Consider the following 23,907-nt stretch of genomic DNA (forward strand, 5'->3'; position numbering starts at 1 on the left):
AAGACTTCCGGTTAAGCCGTCAGGAGCAACAGAAGTTACATTGGCCTATAAACTTACAGGACCCTCCAGCTGGCACCAGCTTTGTTGTTGAGTTGGAGTATTTGACAATGAATTGCATTGTTAAGCGCAAAAAAAAAAAGCCCGCACCTGAGTTCGACGCATTGCGCACGTTCTTTTTATCTGAAAACATCAAGAATATGAGCCTGCAGTGCAGTATGTGGCAAAATACTTTTTTTTTTTGGCTAACTTCAGTCTCGTAAATGGCTGACCGGAAGTTCTCTAAGGTCATGAACGCAGTGCTGCCACATCGCGGATGAAAAAAAAAAAAGACTGAAGGCCGTTGCGTTTCACGAGGGCGATAGAGAGCCTTGTTTCATTCGCGCGAAAGAGTCGGGATAATGTCCTTCATTCATTCATTCTTGCTTTATGTAGGCTCGTGTATTGTAACTTCGTATTGCGAGTTTTGAGTGAAACAAGAGAAGACACCCGTAACACACCGTATATGCTTTGTGAGAGAGTCGCGATGGAGCACGGATACACGATTACGCATTCAAAGCACGCGTAGGCGCAGCCTAGGAAAAAGAAAGAAAAAAAAGAAAAAAAACCCACACACGTAGGCGGTTGTATGCGCACGAGCGTTTCAGTCGCCCACGTATACGGCTTTTGATTTTACGAACGACGCGAAGTCGTCTTCCTTTGCGCTCGTTTGGCGCTCTCCGGCGCGAATGTATGCTTGCGGTTACTCTAGACATCCGAAATTCAAACGGACGAGTTTGAATTTTTGAAGAAGAAAAACAAAAAAAAACGTCTCTAAAGGCCATCGTTTTCCGCGGAGCTGCATTCGAACGCGCGTCAATAAATTACTCGTGCTTCTCTTAGAAACCAGAGACGGAGAAAGAAAAAAAAACGCGAAATACCGTAGTGGGGAAATAACAGGCGCCTCACCAAAGTCGAAAGTCCGGCGACATTTGGCCGTTTCAAAGGAAGCATATCGAGGCAGATGACAAACTCTGCGTGTGGTCCTATTTCACGCCCGGATAACGTCTCCATGCAAAGCATAGCGAGGTGGGTCTATGCCAAAGCTTGCAGAAACAAGAACACGTTTACAGAGTGCAATAGGATAAAAAGAAAAGTTCAGTCGCGATTTAACGGTATCAATGGCGTGAGAAATTGGTCAGCATTACGCCGCACCTCTTTGGTGTCCCGGATCCATGATTTAACCTGCGTTCACCGGATTAATTTATGCACACCTCATGTCCAGCGTGAGTGAGTGAGTGAGTGAGTGAGTGAGTGAGTGAGTGAGTGAGTGAGTGAGTGAGTGAGTGAGTGAGTGAGTGAGTGAGTGAGTGAGTGAGTGAGTGAGTGAGTGAGTGAAAGTGAGTGAACTTTTGTTGGGTCCAGCAAAACGCGATAAAACACGCACCCGGCTAATCCCACGACAGGACTGACAGGTCTAGCCTGCCGGTCCAATTGCGGGCGCGCTGGACGGTCAGGATTTGGTCCTCAAAAAATGGGACTTCGCAGGAGCGCGTCCCACTCTTCCTTGGTGCACTTCGGACCCAATGACCAGCACTTCCGAAGCATGTGAGACAAAGTAGCAGCCTCACTACAGGCCACGCAAGAACAATTCGGGTAAATCTCGGGATATATGCTGTTAAGCGACGCCGAATTTGCGTAGGGGTTAGTTTGCAAGAGTCTGAGCTTCTCACAATTCACACACGAACACCTTTTCGCAGTTTGACATTCCTATACTAACGCATTAAAAACAACAAACCAACGTGCATGAAAGTACTGATACATATCAAAATGAACGAATTTTCAGGCAGTGTGAGCAAGCTTAGTTCGGTATACGGTGTAAACCAACGAAGCCTCAACGCATAACGCAAGACTGTTCCCTTAACCTCTGCTGTTTGTGCTTTTGGTGTCTCTTTCGCAACGACGTCTATCCCCTCCGAGACAGCTCGTTCATCTTGCGACAAAGGTCGCGATGTCCTTTCCCGGCTTCGAACAGCGTCTCTCTGGCCTCGCTGGTCCTCGGGACCGGATGACAAGAGTGCATTCTGCCGCATTGGCCCGCGCAATTTTATGTTGCCTTTTTCTGCCGATGTGATCTATCCGCTCGATATCTTTTCCAGAAAACGTGCGATGGTGTAACTATCACTTCGCAACCTATGGGGGGGTTTATGTGTGTCACCCGTTTGACGAGCGGCGGGTGACTCAAGCAGCTGTTTTTGTTGATACAGCATCGCCTCTCAGTTAACCCATCTCCCTCCCCCTCTCCGTTTTCTCCCCGCCACCTTCGGCGCACTATTTTTTCTCTCTCGGTTATCCGTTTCCTAGCCGTCTCGTGGACGTCTTTCTATGCAGCTGCAGGAGGGCTGAACGCGAGGACCCTGTCGCGCGGTATCGCTTCTCTGTTTGTTTATCTACCTCTTCGCGGGAGCTTGAGTGACTTCTTCTCTCCTCCGACGTCTTCCGGCGCATATTTAAGCGTTTTTGTTTTATTTTATTTTTGTTTTACCCGCCGTATCGGTACGCCAGCTATGCGCGATTCTCTGTGCGAGGAGCAGTCCTTGAGGTCGATCCATTTTTGGGTGTTGTCATCCTTCAGATACCCCCAATCGCGTTGTGGGCTTCGAAGGGTTTTCTTTTCTTTCTCCTTCTTTTGGGGGGGGGGGGGGGGGTGGCGGGGCGAGGGTGCTCTTGCGCGCATGCGTGATGGCCGCTCGGTGATGCTGTCGGAGCCGCGAAAACGGTAGTCCATTTTAAGTTTAAAGTCCATTTTAGGTGTTTGGAGTCGGCGTTCCGCTTTTTGTAGCATCCTATATAGCTGTGCGATTTCGCGAGATTTTATAGCGATACTCTAGATTCCGCCAGACGGCATATTGCGAAATGCAAGTCATTCAAGTTACAGTTCTTCCTTTGTTTCTCTTTGCACCAACATTTTCGTACACGGAATAGCTGGCCGCTTTCGAGAACATGTGGTAGTTTTTCTAAAGAAAATTTATTGAAAGCAATACGCAAGCATATATAAATGCGTCGTAAGATTACCCCCGAAGAATATGTATACATATTTTTTTTTCGCAGGCCAACGCGAGGCGCTTTTCTGCTATTTAGGTCTTCTTGACATCCATGCAAGTTTAGAATAGTGCAGGAGTTTTGTAAAAATTAGGTGTTAATTCATAAATGTAATACCTCATTTGCACCGAGATCAACTGCGATCATTTTGAATGCTTGCGAAAATCTGGCCATTTCTTTCGCTTTCTTTTTTTCATTCTCTCTGCATGTCTCGTCTCTGTGGCAAATACAAAGTATAAAGAGCTCGCTTCTTTAAAAAAAAGGGCACGACTCCTGCTTTTCTCGAATTTCTTCCGTTGTCATGACGCAGTTGGATTTCGAAGTCACAAGAAAGTGTCGTGCGTTTTTCATGCCTCTCAGAAAAGAGTGACGGGGAACAGCTGTAGTATGGACGATCGATAGTTTTAAGAACCTTGAGAAATTGAGACGGCGGAAGCGGTGAATTGGGGCGTCGTTCAGCGCAGGCGAGATGTTAACCGAACCGGAATACTCTCCGCGCTGTGCAAACTGGTGGAATGTTTTCGAAGGACGAGATTCGATTGTTGTTTTTGTTTTTTGCTTTTCAGTCAGTGCTTTCGTTATTTGAGGGTTTGTACGAATATCTTCAAAGCACGTGACTTGGCCTCTGGCAGGGAACGCTATTGATTTCTTATTGAGTTTATGTGAACATTCTCGGAGGAAGAGAGTCGTCTCCGACAAGAAACGCTATTGATATTTTATTGAGTATCGGGATTTTTTTTATGATTTTGCGAAGGAACAGAGCTTTTAAGAAAGAACAATGGAGACGACAGCCAGGCGCTCCTGATTTTTTTTAGTGCTATATTAGTGACAGCTTATTTATTGCTTTTCTTTCTGAGTTAGTCCTCGCGTCTAGTATTGAGTGCTTTTTTGCAATCGGTGGCTATGCTTCCAAGTAGCGAATAACTTTATTTCTGTTACGCCCTGCGCTTTTCCATTAAGGCACTGTTTGCTGGAGTTCGGCACTACAGTGGTGCATATCGAATCTCAGAACTGGAGCCTCTCGATGTCACTATGCGAAAATGTCACAATAACGCGTATTTCACAATAACGAAAGTTGCCCAGAGGACCGTGGCGGCTTTAATTTCGACGGGTGCGTACTTTTCCTGAAGATGCTAAGAAGAAAGTTGATCATGCATGAATATAAAGAAAGGGAGAAAATATAACGAGAGGATTCGTACGCCGCTAAACGGAGACGGAACCTTAACCGACGTTGCTTTTATTGCGAAACTACGCCGAAAATGTGCTGGTGTTCCATGGATTCGACAGCCGTACAGGGGCTGACTGTTTCTTGAACTGTTTACGTCAAGCTTTCTTTGGTTTTATTATAAAGGTATAAAGTGCACGTGCTAAATAAGTGCACAAGATATCCGTAGAGGGCACAGGATATTAGTGGAAAACACGCTGGTGGTCCAGGTAGATATTAAGGTTTAATTATGAACCTGCGCAGTGTGAACCTATGTCGCCCCCCCCCCTTCCCCCTGCACTGCTGTCCATCGGATCGCAACTTCCTCTGCCTCATGGGTCCTCGCAGAATTCTGCGAGGATCCATGAGGCAGACTTAAGCTTAAGGCAGACTTAAGCTTAAGAAATGACTTAAGTCATTTCGCTGCTCGTAAAAATCTCGTTGGCTTCCGAGTTCGCGCGTGCAACTAAGGAAGAAATAACGTGTCGGTTTCCCTTGATAGCTTGTTGTTGAGTTCACTTCGCCGATGTCTCGAATATCGATATTTCTATCTGCTTCCAGCTGAGGGTTGTCAGAGTTGTCGGACGATCCTACCGCTGACAGCCAGATGTAGGAGTCGTCGGACTATCTCGCCGCTGCCACCATTTGAAGGAGTTGAAGGTCGTAGAGAGGAACTCGGTGAACAGGATATATTTACATATTTTACATTTTAAGCAAGATACATTGGCAGTCTAGCGCGATTCCCATATGGAGCCCGCAAAACTAACATACAGCAAACAGTTTACGAGCACACAGCTCACTACTACATTTCGAGCATGACAACGAGCACTCAGCTCCCGACGACGAGCACACTCTAGCAGCCGGCAAACGCTGCTTATAAGCTCTCCGCTCGACGTCATAGTTCGACGTCATCGTTCGACGTCACCGTTCGAAGTCCCCGTGGACGGAGTCCCAGTGGACGGAAACGTTCGTCCAGTCATTGTAAACTAGCCGCTCCCCGCAGGACGGCCCACAGACACAAAGGCTCACACGTTCGAGTGTCCGGAGCCGACGTCAGAGGGCTTCGTGGAACTCTGCTCCGTCCCCGGTGGCGCTGCCGAGTACCGCATTCCTGAGCTGACCGCGCGCCACGTGGCTGACGGTCATCCGCAGTTCTCTGATGTGCGCCCCGTCTGGTGGGCTGGGAACACGTGCAGCGGGCTGAAAGGTGGCACGTTGCCACCCCGTACGGCCATTCCTAACAGGGTCAGTATTGAAGACTCCGGCACGTTTTACCCTGATCTGGTGCACGAATGCATCAGATAGTTTTTCTTGGCGTCTGTAGCAGGTATCATCATCATTATTAACGTTATGATCATCATCATCGTGCCTTCGGGGGGGATTTTACGGAAAGCTGCTTGCTTCGAACAAACATTCGGTACCGCGTTCGCGGCGTATCAGACGCGCCCGTGACGTCAGCGCACCCGCCGTCGCCCTTATCTCTCTAGTCGTCGTGTCGTCATCGCCGTTTTGTGCACTCGTTATCGTCGACGCTCTCCTCTCCGTCGTCCAGCGGTTATCGCTTGCAGTATTTTTCGTCGCCTCCGAGATCGTCCTCCGAAATCGGGCGACGCGCGGGCGCCCCCCGATCTCGGAGGTCAAGACCGTCTTCCGTTTGCTTTCGCCGTCGCCGCCATCTACATCATCGTTAAAATTAAATTAAATTATGGGGTTTTACGTGCCAAAGCCACTTTCTGATTATGAGGCACGCCGTAGTGGAGGACTCCGGAAATTTCGACCACCTGGGGTTCTTTAACGTGCACCTAAATCTAAGTACACGGGTGTTTTCGCATTTCGCCCCCATCGAAATGCGGCCGCCGTGGCCGGGATTCGATCCCGCGACCTCGTGCTCAGCAGCCTAACACCATAGCCACTGAGCAACCACGGCGGGTCTTCATCATCGTTGACGGCGGACGCTCATCGCCGTTGTTTTCTCCGTTGTCGGGGTCATTGTCTCTTCTTTATGTGGCCACTTGTTGCTGTCTTCTTTGTTTTGTTTTTTTTGCACGGTCCTCTACGGTTGTTGTTCGGAGCGCGCGTGTCCCACAGTATCGATCGCGGGTACATGTCCTGCGCGTTTGCGATGCTCGCGCTAATTCGATCTGCATTGCCGAGACGGCCTGCTTTCCGGCTCATTAAGTCGATCCACGAGGACAAATCTAATTGCGCCCGCACTTCTCGGGAGAAATTAGCGCCGGCAGGAACGGAAGCAAGACGTCACGCGGAACGGCGGTCGTTCGTCCTTTGATTGATCTTCCATGCGCAGCCATTCCTTTGCACGCTTGGTTAACGCCCACCGTGGAGTCGCTGCGACAGAAAATGCGTGTACGGCCTCTTTTATGCGAAGCATACTAGCCGCACAACCACGCTCTTCCTTGCTGCGCCGCGCGCGGCCGCGTAGCTACCATATGACGTCACAACAGCTGCAAAAGCGGAGGCTCAACTCGTGCGCTCGCTTGCGGCCGCGTAGCTACATAGGCGGGTCTCAGCTCGTGCGCTCGCCTGCATGAGTTGTTTCTTCGCCTAGCCGAACCAAATATAGCCAAGCAACAGCAGTTCGCCAGGCTAAACAGTGGTTCAACAACTAAAATAATAGGCTAGTATGCTTCGCATCCTGGGCTTAACCTTAGCTAAGCCACAGCCATTTTTTTTTCATAAGCGCGCACTGCCTGCCTGTGGTTGCCAGCAGCGCTTGTTCTTGTCGTTTCCTCTCTGGTGTCGTCGATCGTCTCCCTTGCGCTGTTAAGGCGAAAGAGAAAAATATCTTGTAAAACGAGCAGGAAAGGTTCTTGCGTAACGACTGGCACTATTGTCGTGTTTTGTTACCGCTGTCCTGGCCACAAACTCGGTGAGAGAAGGAACGAACCGGAAAGAGCAGGGAGGCCGGTTTGTTCCAGTTTGCAGTTTCCAGTTTGTTCCAGTTTGCAGTTTCCAGTTTGTTCCAGTTTGCAGTTTCCAGTTCCAGTTCCAGTTTTCCGGTTTGCCGGTTTGTTTCTAAAGCGCTATAAGGCAGAGACACTGCACGAAAACGACGACGATCGGTCGCTCTTCCTGTCTCCTTCATGCTGTGTGTTCGTTTCCTTCTAGCGCTGTTGCTGTATTGTTAGCGGTGTTCATTACCGTGTATACCAACTAGCCTAGTTCCCGCTTCTACTGCAAACCGTAAGATAAATTTATCTAGAATAAAGAGAGAAGGAAAGAAGGCGTGCTTTTTTCAGAGTCTTCGCGGCAGGAGCTTCGCATCGCAGCCTGTATGCTCTGGCACATTGCTGACTTCCTTCTCACGGCGCCTTTTTTACGACGCCATCTTACCTCGTCGTTGGTGTCCTCCTGCATAAAAGTCACGCGGGAAAAGCTTGCCCAGAAACAAAAGAAAAAAGGGGGGGAGGGGGAGTCTGGGAGGAGAAGGCGGGAGTGGTGGGTGTTGGTACCGGTCGTGGGAACGAAGCGCTGCTTGCCAGCTCAGCGCCTTCATGTACCTGTCTTCGTGTTCTCCTTTTTCCCTGCGGTCTCAGCTGCTGCCCCTGTTTCAGAAGGGATCCTCTTCTGGGATCGATACCAAGCAGGGAAACGAGCGCGGTAGGAGGGAGAAGAAAGGAGAAAAGACGGTGTGGGACTCCGGGGCTGGTGAGGGGGGGTAGGGGGGAGGAGTTTGAGAAAGCCGTGTAGGATCCGCAGAAAGTAAAGGGGAAGCTCACACCTCCCTTTCTTTCCCTAGTGATTGTACCAGCCTGGAGACTCGGGGAAAATGTTGGGGGAGTGCGGGAATTCTGCAGGGAAAGGGAGAAAATGCGGACTGCTGCGAGGGTATGGCGAGCGGGAAAGGCCCCTGGGATACGTAGGAGAAATGGAACGTCGTGCGTGCGATGGTTTCTTCCCTTTCTTAGGGACTCTGTTAGTTTGGCGATTCGGGAAGAGATATCGCTGGGGATGCACTGGAGGGAAAGGAAATGAGAACAAGCGGTAGTTTCTCTTCAATTTCGTTTTATTTTCTGCCGGTGCGAGACATTATAGAGAGGAGTGGGTTGTATGTGAAACTAAACGTGTACGTGTCGTATATAGGCTAGCAATAACTCGTTCGTAAGGTGTTTTTATGTATTCTGATCGGCGGTGGAAGCGCTAGGAAACAAGGAAGGTGGTCCGATGCCGTGCGCGTTTTGACCGTGAAAGAGCTGGGAGAAACGCAGGATAATTGCGGCAACAAGGGACGCCGACCTCTGATCATTTATGGCAGAAATGTACTGTGGTTGCAGCAAAAGAGTTAGTGTGGTCTGCCTGCGTTAAGCGGAATATTCTACGAGCGAAGGCAGAACCACTGGGAACCATAAAAAGTGAAGGCTTTTTTCCGTTTTTTCATGTCCTGTCTGTCCTTGTTTCTTTTTTTTCGCGCTGTTTCCCCGTAATGTAGGCATACCGACAAGGTAATGTTCAGACTGTTTTAAAGACATTTCCGTCTTTTAGTGGCACGAGCATCGAGTGACACTCTTGTTCCTTGCGCAGCACTTCCGGTTCGCCCCCTGAGATGACCGGAGACAAAATTCAAAATAATTAAGAAAAAGAGGGAAAAATAGTGCAGTACAACTTTCATAGGTTTCATTATAGATACGATATCGGAACATAAGTTTAGTTACAAGCTGAACTACTGAAGTGTCTGGAATAATTAGAAATAATTAGAAATCGCTGATTACCCGCACCAAAGCACCGAATCGTAGACTTTAAGAGACCCACCACGTGAGCACGACTTTGGCGAAATTCCTGGAAACAAGGAAGTAGAAAGCGGAAGTAATGACTTCACTAATGACGTCACACACAAGAAGGTGGTACGGTATTCAGCCGGCTGATTAATGGAAAACAGTTGTCTGGCATAGACTGAACATCTGCCTAGCAGAGCGGATGTGACGTCACTCCCCCCTTTCTTGCTTCTGCTCTCCCTGCGCGCTCAGGTTCGCTCGCTCACTTGCTCGCAACAGCTGCGCGCTCTCGCTCGTTGCATGCTCTGACGTCAGCACCGGAGAGGGTCCGCCAGGTGGCGCGCGCTGTGCGTCCTCCTCGCCCTCCTTCGCTCCTCGTCCGCATGTTGGGCCCAGGCAAAGACCTTCGCTCGCTTAACCTAAGGAACACTGTAGGGGTTGGAGTACGGACTTCGGGATGGAAACCACAAACTTGGGAGGGATTTATTCTACATTATTTACAAGGAGGGGAGCGTCAAGTAGCCGTCGTGCAGACATTACGGGCCGGCAGCAACTCGGACGCTGCGGCCCGCGGCAAGAAGTTCGAGAGAGGTGAATCAGGGAATCAGGGCATATCCCAGGATCCTCAGGTCTCTCTGGAAGGCTTCTTATAAACCCTTCGAGCACTGCAAGTCACGTCATGTTTGACCAATGGGAGAGTCCACTCCGATGACGCCACTTTCAGCCAATGGTAGGCGCCCGTGTCGTGGTGTCACACCTGGCGGCTTGCTGCGCTCTTGCATCGCAGACTGGCAATGCACTTCGAACAAAGAGAAGGGGAGGGCTGCACCTGCTTCATTGTCGGATGCCCACCTGCTAATCCCGGCGGCGCGCGAACTTGTTGGCACGTAAACTTGTTGCCTCGGCCGCTTCTCTGGAATGCGCTTTCCTGCTCCTGCATTCCTCAATTAGCTGTGCTGCCACTCGAAGCGGTTTGGGGAACTCGAAGTAGCCTCAGGAAATGGCGCCATATCTAACAGCTCGTCCTCGCCCCGGTTGTTCTGAATGGCCGGTGAACTCAATTCGCTGGCCATGAGGAACGCTGACAGAAGCTGCAGGGTACTGGGGTCGAGCCTCGTTTGACAACCCTCGGGATCCTGGGCCCTGGAGAACATACGTCAAACAAACCAAACAACACAGCGCTGCACCACGCGTAAGCGCAGGCTCTTCACCCCTGACTCGCCAGGCTATTACTGAGTCAAAATGAACCCTGATCTTTTATTTCCCCAATTTCGACAAAACAGTTCCAACCACCCTTCCAAACCGCTATCCATTTCTCCCCGAATGCCGACAAGACCAGAGTACTATTGTTGCTGCAAAACAAAAGGGTCGTTGACGATGCAAACAACAAATGAAAACAGCCGAACATAACTTAAGTGGCCTAACTACACGAACAGCATGTTTCCAATCTATCGCAGTGGCGTACTTATCGCACGTATTGGTGCCACTGAACAATCTGGTCAACCTCACAAGTACGTAATCACAAGCGCACTAGCCTTGTGGTCACTAAACAAAACGCGTACTTGCGTTGTAGGCAAACTTTTCATTTACGCTTACTCACGTTTCTTTCCTGAAAGTCCTACAGGACACGTGACATAAACGAACAATTAAACTCGCGGGACTTACACACTCCGCAGAACTCTTAAAATAATGCGTCTTCTACTAACTCTTTCCACGCACGCTCACCAAAGAAGTCAGAATACGGCTGCCCTCAACACACACTAGCAACCCAGTCATAAAGTCTGCTTCCTTCCGTCCACACAGGACACGCGCTCATGGAACTAAGAACGCTTCTCCGTGCAAATCATGCACTTACTAAAAACCTACGCGCTTAACCTTAGAAAATTCAAAAACACTTAAAAAGAAAGAAGGTTAAATAACACACGCGCTTTACCATAGGCCTTTCGACGATAACCTTGACCTTCAGGTTACTCACACACACAAAAAAAAGCCTATCTACTTATTAATGAACATTTCGCGAGACTACATGTTTACATAAAACGCATCTTTCAAATCTCGGAGCTTTCTCAAACCAAAACATAAACAAAGCTCAAACCTTACACATTGAAAGAAATCCGTCTCAATTCGCGAAAACTTTCCGATGCTCAAAAATAAAACAAAATAACACGTTTTACTTCTACGGAAGCTCTCTTGGCCTCTCATTCCAAACGCTTATGTCTGACTCATACTCTGAGCCGTCCTCGCGGTCGTCGCGGCTTGAAAGCTACTCTGCCTGCCGAGAGACAACAAAAGGGCTGACTAACTATCAGCTCCCCCAAGACGTTACGGTCTACTGCCAATTTGCGTCCCCGCGCCCCGCTTTCAACACGAACTCGATTGACCGCGTCGCTACTCCCCACCTGGTCTCGTCCTGCCACCTCGCGTTTCTTCGAACTGCACGCTGAGCTATGAAAAGAACTACGGAACGACGAGGAGCCTAGCTGCCTCGTGCCCTTTGTCCGCGTCCGTGCAGAACATTCTTCGCGGTCCCCTTTTGACCTGTGGCTCGAACGTTCTGGATGCGTCAACATCGTCCTAGACGACCGCACCTTCTTCCTCGCGCCCTGCCCATTTGGGTTTCTCGCCATCTTTGGCGGCGCTACATTAATTACCGACTTTCGGTTTTTACCGCGCTTCTTTTTAAGGCGCTTTCTCTTTGCACTAGCCTTCATGTCGCCTTCTCGTGCCTCGTGCTGGCCGGTACACATTTCGTCGGCCCGGATCGGCCTCTTACCCGCATTGTCTGAGTGATTTACATTTAAATCTACTCTCTCTCTGCCTCGACTGGCGGACAGCTCAACCGACTCTGGCACAATGCAGCAGGCTTTACTCGAGTAAGACAACTCGCACTCTTGCGAACTGCCCTCTACTACATTGCCCAGCGCACGCTGTGAATCGGCACACAGCCCGTCGGTATCGATCGCTGTCTCACGCGCACAGTCCGAATGATTAACTGAATCATCCCTATCTAGGCCATCTAGACTGGCGGAGAGCCGCACCGATCCCTGAACAATGCAGTTGTTTTCTCTTGAGCTACGGAGCTCGCCACCCCGAGAACTATTCTCAACTGCATCGTCCAGCTCGCACTTCATTTCTGCACGCACATCTGGCTCTACATTAGTGCTCGCTTCTGTCTGGTCAGCAGTACCCTTTTCTTCGCTAGCAACCTCGCTAACATTACCAGCGACGCACACACGCGGTGACTGTGCCAAATTGTTCGCAGCTGGCCTAGCTGTCTCTACAGTCATCTGTTGGCACAGCACCTCGTCGCTCTCCTTGCGGCCTTTAACGGCCTCTGTTGCCACTAAGGCATCGTTAGCAGCTAGCCTTTTCCCTTCACTTATTAATCGGCAGTCAATCTCACAGGCACTACTCTTTTCGTCGGCTTCTGGCGAAAATCCGCTAGACACTGGCTCTGTACTTCCTACAGAATTCTCAGACAGCCGTTGTTTCTGTGCCAATAACTGATCACAATCCTGTATCGCTTTGATCAGTGCTGCCTTCTCTCTCTCATACTTTTCCTCTCGCTCAAGCTTACGTTGATTCTCACGTTCGCGTGCCTTCTCACGTTCGTGACGCTGACACCTAAGGGTAAGTTCTTGAAGCTCCTGCTTCCGTTCATTCTCGCGTTCTTCACGCTTAAGCTCACTCCTAAGTTCACGACGCGCTCGCAAACGTACACGACGTACACGCTCCCGTGGCTCCTGTATCACCTCCCAAGCAAGCTTAATGCTTTCATCATCATTGCCACTATCGTTAATCGCCTTTCTGATAGCTGGCGTTTCCATCCGTTCGTCCGCCTCAACTCCCAAATCGTCGCACACCAACAACAAGTCTAACCTCGTCAACCTTCTAAGATCCATGGCAGCTGCCCCGACAGGTGGTTAAAACTGTTTTCCTTAATTAATTTGTGCAAACACACAATGCAACAAACTCCCGATTCCCAGAACTATCAAAATTGAACACACAACCTTTGAGTCTGGCGAATCATAAGGAAAAAAACCACGCGCTCACTTACGGTTGCAGCACCCTGCCATCCGGTTCGTTCGTCCGCTGTTGCCGGTTCCTTCCGGACTCCCTGGGTCGAAGGCTCGCTCCTTCTTCGATACTCCCAGTCTCTTCGGACCTCTTTCGACGAAGGCTCTCTCTTCTTCGCTCTTCCCGGTTCTTTACGATCTCTCTCGACGAAGGTTGATTCGTAGCGCTGCCACCAGCTGATGTATTCGGAGGCGATCCTACCGCTGCCAACCAGATGTAGGGGTTGGAGGACGGGACTTCGCGGATGAAAACCCAAAAACTTGGGAGGGATTTATTCTACATTATTTACAAGGAGGGGAGCGTCAAGTAGCCGTCGTGCAGACATTACGGGCCGGCAGCAACTCGGACGCTGCGGCCCGCGGCAAGAAGTTCGAGAGAGGTGAATCAGGGAATCAGGGCATATCCCAGGATCCTCAGGTCTCTCTGGAAGGCTTCTTATAAACCCTTCGAGCACTGCAAGTCACGTCATGTTTGACCAATGGGAGAGTCCACTCCGATGACGCCACTTTCAGCCAATGGTAGGCGCCCGTGTCGTGGTGTCACACCTGGCGGCTTGCTGCGCTCTTGCATCGCAGACTGGCAATGCACTTCGAACAAAGAGAAGGGGAGGGCTGCACCTGCTTCATTGTCGGATGCCCACCTGCTAATCCCGGCGGCGCGCGAACTTGTTGGCACGTAAACTTGTTGCCTCGGCCGCTTCTCTGGAATGCGCTTTCCTGCTCCTGCATTCCTCAATTAGCTGTGCTGCCACTCGAAGCGGTTTGGGGAACTCGAAGTAGCCTCAGGAAATGGCGCCATATCTAACAACACCAACGCCGAGGTGCGAGTGCCACTATAAAGGGCAAGATATAGTCCGGCGTAACGCGCGCGCGCGGCCACGCGCGGCACGGTTAAGCGACGTCGGTGAAAAGCGCGCACTCTACAGTCCGGCGTCCCGGCGTAGCCGGCGTGCTTAGGCGCGCTTGGCGAGCACAACGCCGCCGGCGCGGACATAGAGCGTGTTCTATTTCACGCGGCTGCCGCTAGACCAAAATGCACTGCGCGCTGCTGCGGCAGCGAGCAGAAGGCAGAATGGCGGCCTGCTGTGCGTGTACTGACAGTGCGGCTGTGGTTTTTTCAACATCCGTGTGGGATGACAGCGCGAGTGAGGACGCCTGCTTGAAGCGATTTGCAACCTTCCATGTGTGTACGATGTGAAACGCATGGGCCACCGCGACACAGAGCGCAAGAACAACGCGTGGGAAGCTATACGAAAGCAGTGTGGTCTCACCACAGGTAAGCTGCATTTCGCAGTTCCTGTACTAGCTGGTGGTAGTTGCCGAGTTGAGGGCGCCTGTCGAATAGCTTTCGCATGTACATACATGGTCCGCTTCCGTTTTTGACGTAGCCGAAGTACTAGCAATATGAGTGCGATGTTCTGGTTGTCAGGCACGGCGACCGCTTTTCGATGGCGGCGAAATGCGAAAAACACCCGTGTGCTTAGATTTAGGTACACGTTAAAGAAGCCCAGGTCAGATAGAAAGTGGTTTTCGCACGTAAAACCTTAAGGTTTTTTTTGTTCTGGCTGTCAGGACAAGTTAACGCCATCCCGCAAAAGTTTTCATTTTAGCGCACAAACAGCGCGCGGAACGAGAAGCGCGCGCGCTACCCGAACGACGCGCATGCGCCATGTAAACAGCTGTTCGCCGCGGCGAAGTTGCGCTCCCGGACGCACAGATGGCGCCAGCCTCGAGCTGCGCGCGCACGCCGAACTCTAGAGGAAGCAAATTTCTTGCACCCCTGGCGTCGCTAGCGCAGCGTATCCGACTTCGCCTGCCGCGGCCTGGCGCGCCGAGAACGCCGGACTATATCTTGGCCTTAAGAGACACCTAAGTCAAAGATTAGGGTCGCCTACTATTTTTCTTACCATAGGGTAGCCTTATGAGGAAAGAAAGGACGGAGAAGCGCACAAAAATACAAGTGACTTGTCAACGAACGGGGTTGAAATATAACTTAAGTGCGGCAACAAGTGACGCCAAACTTGAACTGATGATAATTTTAGCGGAGATCTACTAAGGTTTCCTCGAAAGCATGTATTGGCATGGCTGAGCTAATGAATGTTCAAGGAGTGGCGGTACAGAACCGCTGGGAGCCATAGGGAGGGAAATTTCCGTGATTCTTCCATTCCTTTCGGTTGGTAGGGGAGCGTTGCGAGGGAATAAAATGCTCAAAAGGATGGACGGGAGTTGGCGAAAGGGGAAGCACATTGCGGATGGAACGGCGGAGCGTATGACACCCGTGAGAAAACTTCTGGGCAGAACGCGCCGCAGCCACACGACCGGATGAAAGACAGACATGCTCGTAATTATGCGCTGTGATGTGCGTCTGTGTGTCTATCACTAGTGTCGTGTCGTTGCGCTGCATTATGTACCTAATCAAGGAAACTAGCTCGACGTAGGATCGTTGAAAGGGAACCGTAGGGAGTAGGGAAGCGGCCTCGTGTTAGCGCATCCAGTGCTGCGTAGAAAAGAGAACAGCAGACACATCCCGTAACGTGGGATAGACGTGGGAGCGATGGATTCCGCGCTGCCGCTAGGGGAAACAGGGAAGCGTGCTTTAGGAACGAAGAAGGAGGGGCTGAAGACTGGCAGACAGACATGCTCGCAATTATGCGCTGTGATGTGCGTCTGTGTGTCTTTCACTATGATCGTGTCATTGCGCTGCATTATGTACCTAATCAAGGAAGCTAGCTCGACGTAGGATCGTTGAGAGGGAACCGTAGGGAGTAGGGAAGCGGCCTCGTGTTAGCGCCTCCAGTGCAGCGTAGAAAAGAGAACAGCAAACAGATCCCGTAACTTGAGATAGACGTGGGAGCGATGGATTCCGCGCTGCTGCTAGGGGAAACAGGGAAGCGTGCTTTAGGAACGAAGGAGGAGGGGCTGAAGACCGGCTGATAAGAAAAAGACCAAATAGCTCGAGTGCGCTAGTTGTGATAAAGCGAGGAGGAACTACCACTCGGCAATCTCGGTGGTAAAAAAAAACATTTATTCGGGGTAAGACAAAAACACCTGCTCCGTACTATTTTCGTCGAGATGCAGCGGTGAGAACTCGGCACTAGCGTATGTTTTCTGTCCCACTTGTTCTTTTTATAATCACTCAATTCTTTTTGCAGTTTGAGTCTTTCTTTACTGGCGAGCCGCAGCATCCATCTTAATTCGAGGGATAAAAAGAAAGAACACAGAAGGCGGCAAAAGAAAATGGCGCAAACGAGCTGACTTAACGAGGTGAGGCCGTTAGGCTGAGTGTCGGGTTTAGGGAAGAGGGGAACAGCGTGTTTAGGGATGAAAATAAATACACGACTTGAGGCGACCTCGTAGATAGCAAGGGAGAAACGAGCTAGCTGCCCTGACATTTCGCTAATGTAAGAAGAAAGGGAGGCGAAAAAGGGGAAGAATCGAGGCCGTTTGGTTGAGGGTGTTGGGGTTCAGAAAGTGAGTGAACTACGCGTTTAGGGACGAAAGGGAGAGATACGAGGAGAAGCTACATGCCGAATGCGAGGGAAAAGAGGTAGCTGGCTGCGTGGACATTTTGCTAATCTGGCCACCTTGACCGGCTTTCTCCCCTCTTTCGTGGACTTTGCTTCTTTTCGTTCTCTCAATAGTTTCTCGTGGTTTTCTGCCTTTTCTTCCCCTATGCTCTCCGGGAAAGCGCTTAATTAACTGGCTTTTCTCTTTTTCTTTCGGTACTTGGCGGCACTGTCGTGGATTCTCCGCCCTCAACGCTTCCATCCCTCCCCTCTCACTCTCCTGCTTTGTGGAAAGAAGGAAGCACGAACGTAGTGCTCTTGTATTTTGTTGTGTTGTTGATTTCCTTCTTTCTTTCTTTTTCCAGCTCTCTGGCGTGTCGGACGGGTTTACCTTCGTTTACTTCTTTGCGTCCCTCTTCATTTCTCTTTGTCAGGATTGGGGGCTCAATCCCTTCGTCCGTGGTCCTTTGCCAAGATTGGAGTACGGCATGAATTCGAAGGTAGCTGGCCCATGCCGTCGTCCAACTTATTTACGCTGAGATCGTTGATGAAGTGAAGAACTGCTTCTCATCGAGAACGAGGAAAAAGGGGTTTATTTACAGAAAATTAACTCAGTCTAACATGACTGTTTGAGAAAAATAGTATTAGTCCAACAGGACTGCATGAGAGAAGTTAACCAGTCTAACATGACTGCTCAAGAGAAGTGCCTCCAACAATCGCACAACCACAGTTTTTATACACTCGATCCGCTGGTCCTACGACGCGGCGGCTGTTCGTTTACACACCACCAACTCGCAGCTGCTCTGAAGACCAGTTTACAGACACAAAGGCACACACATTCCGAAGCCCAAGCGACGGCGTTGAAGGTGGTGCCGTTCCGGAAAATCGACGTTGTCGATCGCGCGTCGCTCATTGTTCCGAGCCACTCCAAACCGTGAGAAGCACAAAAACAAGACGTTCCCGCGGTAGCTTCTTCAGGCGTGTCAAATCAGCTCCGCATTGGGGAACTCTAGAATCATTGTCCACACACCGAATTCGTCCCGTCACCATGTCGAAGGGGCTGGAGGAAGGCGGCGGGTTCCAGCGCAAAGGTCGCTTCTTTGAACGCCTCGCAGCTGCAGCACGGAGAGGTGGAGAGCGGGAGGTGCGCGTCTTGCACCCCTTGTCGTAATCGGGTGGCAAGGTGACAATCTTGTTGTGCAACCCGCCGTTCTTTACAGCGCCTCCATGGCCCCAAAAGTCTCGACTGTCTAGCGCTGACAACCGCTAGGCAGGAAGAGAACGGTTGCTGGTCAGGGGGGGATTGATGTCTTGGCTCGCAGCGACCACTTGTGCATTGATGTCACCGCCCCAAAACATCCAACAAGGACAGGCAACTGCAAAATGAACCCCACAACACGGCTCTGCGCCGAGATGACGTGCATTGGCTCTCACTTTAGACTCGCTAGGCTTCAAAAAAAACAACAACAACATAAGTGCAGAAACAAAAAAAATGCTGCATTTCACTATGCCAATTTCTGAAGCAAATTCCTGCAGACAAATTCAGCAATCATGGAGGGAATCCTGCTAAATGAGAGGGGATCTTCTTCGCTTAATAAAATTAACACTAGTAACCCTAAAATTTAGGCGGGACCCTCAAACGCAGAATTCAAATTAGCCTGCTCAAACCATCCGCATTGCTATGCAACTTTCCCTTCTTATATCTAACGGAGAAGTTGTACTCTTGGAGAGTGAGGCTCCATCGGAGCAAGCGGCCGTTTTTGTGTGACATTTGATTGAGCCACGTCAGAGGACAGTGGTCGGTCTCGAAGATGAACTTCGCTCCGTACAAATAACACGACAACTTCTGGGCGGCCCAAACCAAACAAGCGCATTCCTTCTCTGAAGCGCTGTAGGCTTCCTCTCTTACATTTAGTTTACGGCTGGCGTAGAGGATAGGATGCTCCTCGTTATCGTCGCCGACCTGACTAAGTACCACGCCCATACCTCTGTCGCTTGCGTCGCATTGAACTATGAATTCCTTTGTGTAGTCTGGCGCGCGAAGCACAGGGCGAGAAACCAATAGCGTTTTCAAACTTTGGAAAGCGTTCTCTTTGTCCTTATCCCAGAGTACGTTACTCGGTGCTCCCTTTCGGAGGGCGTCTGTTAATGGACTTGCCAATTGCGAGTAATTCGGAATGTACCGTTGATAGTACCCCACGAGTCCCAAAAATGAACGAACGTCCGTTTTCGTGCGCGGCTGAGAAAATTCTCCAATCGTAGCTATTTTCAGCTCAGCCGGCCGTCTCATGTCCTGACCGACAACATGGCCCAGATAAGTAACCTGCGAACAACCAAACCTACACTTTTCCGCTTTCATCGTTAAGTCGACTTTAAACGTACGAACCCTCGCATTCTTGTCGTAATAGAATTTGGCGTTCCTTTGAGCTATTTCCATGTTCTTTCCGACTAGTTCTCGGGTTGCGCTTAGCCGTTCCAATAAATTTAGCACGTATTCAACCACGGTTGGACTCTCCCCTCTTTCCTCCCACATCTCTCTTAACATTCTCAGTGGAGACCGGAGTGTCCTCCCATACACTAGTTCTGCTGGTGAGAACCCTGTCGCCTCATGTGGGACCGTTCGCAAAGCAAACAAAGTTGCCGGCAGACAGTTCTCCCAGTCCTCCTTGTGCTCGTAACAGAGCGCACGCAAAACTCGCTTAAGCACCGAATGCCACCTCTCTACACTGTTTGACTGAGGGTGATAGACAGAACTGTGTATTAACTTTACCCCGCACTTTTGCAAGAATGTGGAAGTCAGTGCGCTCGTGAATACTGACCCTTGATCTGCCTGAATTTCGGCTGGAAACCCAACTCGTGCAAACACTGTCAAAAGCGCGTCTACTACTTCAGTGGAGCTGAGCTCTTTCAAAGGGATTGCTTCTGGAAACTTGGTAGCCGGACACAGCATGGTAAACAAGTACCTGTAGCCTGATTTTGTTTTTGGAAGAGGCCCTACCGTGTCTATTACAAGCCGTCTGAAAGGCTCTGTTATTAAGGGCACTACCTTCAGTGGAGCTTTCCAAGTCTCTCCTGGTTTACCAGAACGCTGGCAGGCGTCGCATGATCTTACAAAGTTTTCTACATCTTTGAAACAGCCAGGCCAGTAGTATTCCATAAGCAATCTTTCCTTTGATTTGTTTATGCCTAGGTGGCCGGACCACCCATTTCCATGACAAAGACTCAAAAGGTCCTCCCTATACTTAGTAGGTATGACTAACTGATCTAAAATCCTACCCTTTCGATCTCTGTAATGCCGATACAACAAACCTCCTTTCTCATGTATCGTTACGTTGCGCCTAGCAATGCCTTCTTTAGCTGTGTTACGTAATTTAGCTAAGCTCTCATCATTCTTTTGCTCAGCTGCCAGTGACTCTCTATCCACGCGTAAGAGTTGATCAAAGTTCTTTGAGGCCGGTGATAACAACGACCCTGTCTCGCTTGTGAGCGCGTCTGCTTGCTCTTCCTGCAGGCTAGAACTCTGACACTCTAGTGCTACGCTCTCATTGAGCTGGTCAACTGGCAGGCTCTCCTCAACTGTTCTTTTGTCCCTCGGGCCTAGCTCGGATTCGGGTATTGAAGCTATCCCCTTTTCTGCTTCAGCTGGAGGAGCTTGAGCATTTTCAGCCGAAAGCGCCGCGATCTTACGAGCTTGGCCTCGGGTCAATGCCTGTACTATGCCCTCTCCCAGTTTGAGCCCTCTGTCACGCAGTAACTGATTCGAACGATTCGAAAAGATGTAGGGATACTGCAGTGACAAAAATTTGGAAACTGCAGCCTCAGTCTCTAGCTCCCCGAATGGTCCACTGATTTTGACTTTGGCCATGGGCAGACACACGCTGTGTTCTTCTACAACCTGTTTTATCCATGCTACTTCTCCGGTGAAGTCATCTACCATCACGTAGGACGGATGGACAATGTCCAGCGTGGCGGCACTGTCTCTTAGCACTCGGCATGGTTTTCCATTAACTTGCAGGTCGTGGAGATATGGACTTAAAAGTTCCATATTCTCATCTTTTTCCTCCACGTAGGAAAAAACTACGCTAGGCTTCTCGCAGTTTACAGCTATATGTCCCAGTTTGTGGCATTTGTAACAGCGAATTGGTCTGAAAGATCCGAACTTTCTTTTCTGTTCTTGTGCGGTTTTTCCGTTAAGTTTCTCCTCGCTCTTTTCTGTGGGCTTTTCCGCCATGTCTACAGGCTCTGATCGTCTAGTTTGCGCACCCTTTTTGAACGGAAATGGTTTCCGCGGTCCATTTCGACCGTCCCAGTTTCCCTCCTCGGCGTTCAACTTTCTACGGGTTGCGTACTCTTCGGCTAATTCAGCCGCCCTTTCCACAGTGTTTACATTACCTCTATCTTGCACCCACAGTTTCACAGCTTGGGGGATGGTTTTGTAAAACTGCTCTAGACACATGCATTCAATGATCATGTCTCTGCTGTCGTACGCTTCCGCGCTTTTAAGCCACTCGACTAGGTTGGCCTTTAAGCTATATGCAAACTCCGGATAGCCCTCGCTATCTTTCTTGCCTGTGCTCCTAAACCTTTGCCGAAAAGCTTCGGCTGAAAGGCGGTATTTCTTCAGGAGACTAGCCTTAACTTTTGCATAATCATATGCATCCTGCACACTCAGTCTGGCGATTACTTCCGCCGCCTCACACGGCAACATAGACAGCAACCGCTGTGGCCATGTACTCGGGCCGAAGTTCATCTTTTCGCAAGTCCTTTCAAAATTGCATAGGAACAAGCCTATGTCGGTCCCGACCTCAAATGGCTTTAATAGCCTGTCCATGCGGTATGATTCTGCCTCACTTGATCGTCCTAGAGCGCCTTCACTTCCTTGAGACAACTCCAAACGTTTACTTTCAAGTTCAAGTTGCATTTTTCTTAACTCGCGATCTTTATCGCGTTCCTCCCTTTCTTTTCTCTCTCGTTCTTCTCTCTTTTTCAGAAGTTCAAACCCCAGTTCAACTTCTTCCTCACTGGCCTGTTCGGAAATGATATGCAATAATTCTGATTTTAGCATTTCTTTACGTACATCTAGGCCCAGTTCCTCACCAACAATCAACAACTCGTCTCTCAGCAGTGTCCTTAATTCCATGACTGCTGCTTTACTGCCTTGATTCTGCTCTCTAAATCTAGCTAGTAAAACACAACCTAGCTAACACACAACAATCTAGCTTCCCTACTGTTCTAAACAGAACAACCACAAAATGAAGCCTAGAGAGTCAAAGCAAAAACCAAGCACTCACCGCAGATACAGCACCATGTCGCAAAGTCCATCCCACCGCTGCCACCAGTTGTCAGGATTGGGGGCTCAATCCCTTCGTCCGTGGTCCTTTGCCAAGATTGGAGTACGGCATGAATTCGAAGGTAGCTGGCCCATGCCGTCGTCCAACTTATTTACGCTGAGATCGTTGATGAAGTGAAGAACTGCTTCTCATCGAGAACGAGGAAAAAGGGGTTTATTTACAGAAAATTAACTCAGTCTAACATGACTGTTTGAGAAAAATAGTATTAGTCCAACAGGACTGCATGAGAGAAGTTAACCAGTCTAACATGACTGCTCAAGAGAAGTGCCTCCAACAATCGCACAACCACAGTTTTTATACACTCGATCCGCTGGTCCTACGACGCGGCGGCTGTTCGTTTACACACCACCAACTCGCAGCTGCTCTGAAGACCAGTTTACAGACACAAAGGCACACACATTCCGAAGCCCAAGCGACGGCGTTGAAGGTGGTGCCGTTCCGGAAAATCGACGTTGTCGATCGCGCGTCGCTCATTGTTCCGAGCCACTCCAAACCGTGAGAAGCACAAAAACAAGACGTTCCCGCGGTAGCTTCTTCAGGCGTGTCAAATCAGCTCCGCATTGGGGAACTCTAGAATCATTGTCCACACACCGAATTCGTCCCGTCACCATGTCGAAGGGGCTGGAGGAAGGCGGCGGGTTCCAGCGCAAAGGTCGCTTCTTTGAACGCCTCGCAGCTGCAGCACGGAGAGGTGGAGAGCGGGAGGTGCGCGTCTTGCACCCCTTGTCGTAATCGGGTGGCAAGGTGACAATCTTGTTGTGCAACCCGCCGTTCTTTACATCTTTCGTTTTTCTTTCTCCTTTACTCTGTGACAAAGTAGGAAATGGGTTTGTCCAGAGTGTCGAGCTTCGTTGGTGTCCGGTGAGGGAAAACGTTTTGCGAAGCGAGCACCAAGTTGCCGCTTCGTTTTTCTTTTTTTAGTCCCCTCCCGGTTTGTTTTCTCATCGCTGTTTTGTTGACGATAGCGACGCTTTCAACGACTCACAGACAGCATTTGTTTCGGCTTTTTTTTTTCTTTTTTTACGTTTAGCGTCGCCCCTCGAGAGATAACATTGGCTGTGCGGGCGTAAGGAAGCTCATTTTGTGAAGCCGGCTCCTGTTCATTTTTATTTTGATCGCTCTCTGTGCTTGCTTCGTCGAGATGGTCACTTGTAATGTGACGTAGCGAGTAATGTATTTGGTGTTCGCCAGGCTTTGAATTCTCTCATCCCCGGCCTGTTTCTCCTGGGCTGAAGTCTGTCTTTGACTGGCGTTGCTTAGGGTTCTCCTGCAGGCACTGTTAACGGGCCGTTGAATAATGCAAAAACGTCCGTGTCCCGGGCCTCGGGGGCACGTAAAAGATGGTCAAAATGAATCCGGAGTTTCCCACCTCTTCGTGCCTCATAACCAGAGCGTGTTCTTGGCACGTAAAACCCTGGAATTCAGTTCTAATGTCTTATTTTTCCCATTATTAATCGCTTCTCTCAACCTTGCGGGTTTCCGCAGATATATTATGCCAAATTCAGTTCTGTTGAAGATCCTTATGCATTCAGGAACAACCCTATAAAGCCGACAGACATGAAAGGTAAAGAAAGAACAGGAAATATAACGGACTTTGGTAATAGATATCTAGATAAAAGTGGGGGGGGGGGTGAAGGATGTGAAAGTGACAGATAAAAACAATTTGCGGTCGGTGTTAGCCGAAACCACAAGTTTCCCGTGACGGATGCGACGCTGTAGGAATTCCTTGCTAAGATCTCCTGAATTTCAAGGTGCACATTGAAATCTGGTCCGAGCCGTCTCGCACACGAGTCCTGCATTCGACGCATCGCAGCCGGACTTTATCTACTTATACCGAGTTTCCTTTGAAGAAAATAAAAGAAAATAAAGAAAAAATGCACCTGCCAGAATTTTTTTTTTTTAATTGCCTATGGCAGAGAGCGCGATTCTGCCCCTTGAGGTGGATTGTTAGAAGAGGCGGAC

General features: G+C 49.8%; 1 protein-coding gene across 1 annotated transcript in view; it reads left to right on the forward strand.

Moving 5' to 3' along the window:
* Positions 1–23,907, forward strand: part of LOC135905660 (protein phosphatase 1 regulatory subunit 37-like) — a 431,344-nt gene that overhangs the window by 256,510 nt on the left and 150,927 nt on the right. The window lies entirely within an intron of this gene.

This window comes from Dermacentor albipictus, chromosome 7 (genome assembly GCF_038994185.2).
Source record: "Dermacentor albipictus isolate Rhodes 1998 colony chromosome 7, USDA_Dalb.pri_finalv2, whole genome shotgun sequence".
In the NCBI taxonomy this organism is placed as follows: Eukaryota; Metazoa; Arthropoda; class Arachnida; order Ixodida; family Ixodidae; genus Dermacentor; species Dermacentor albipictus.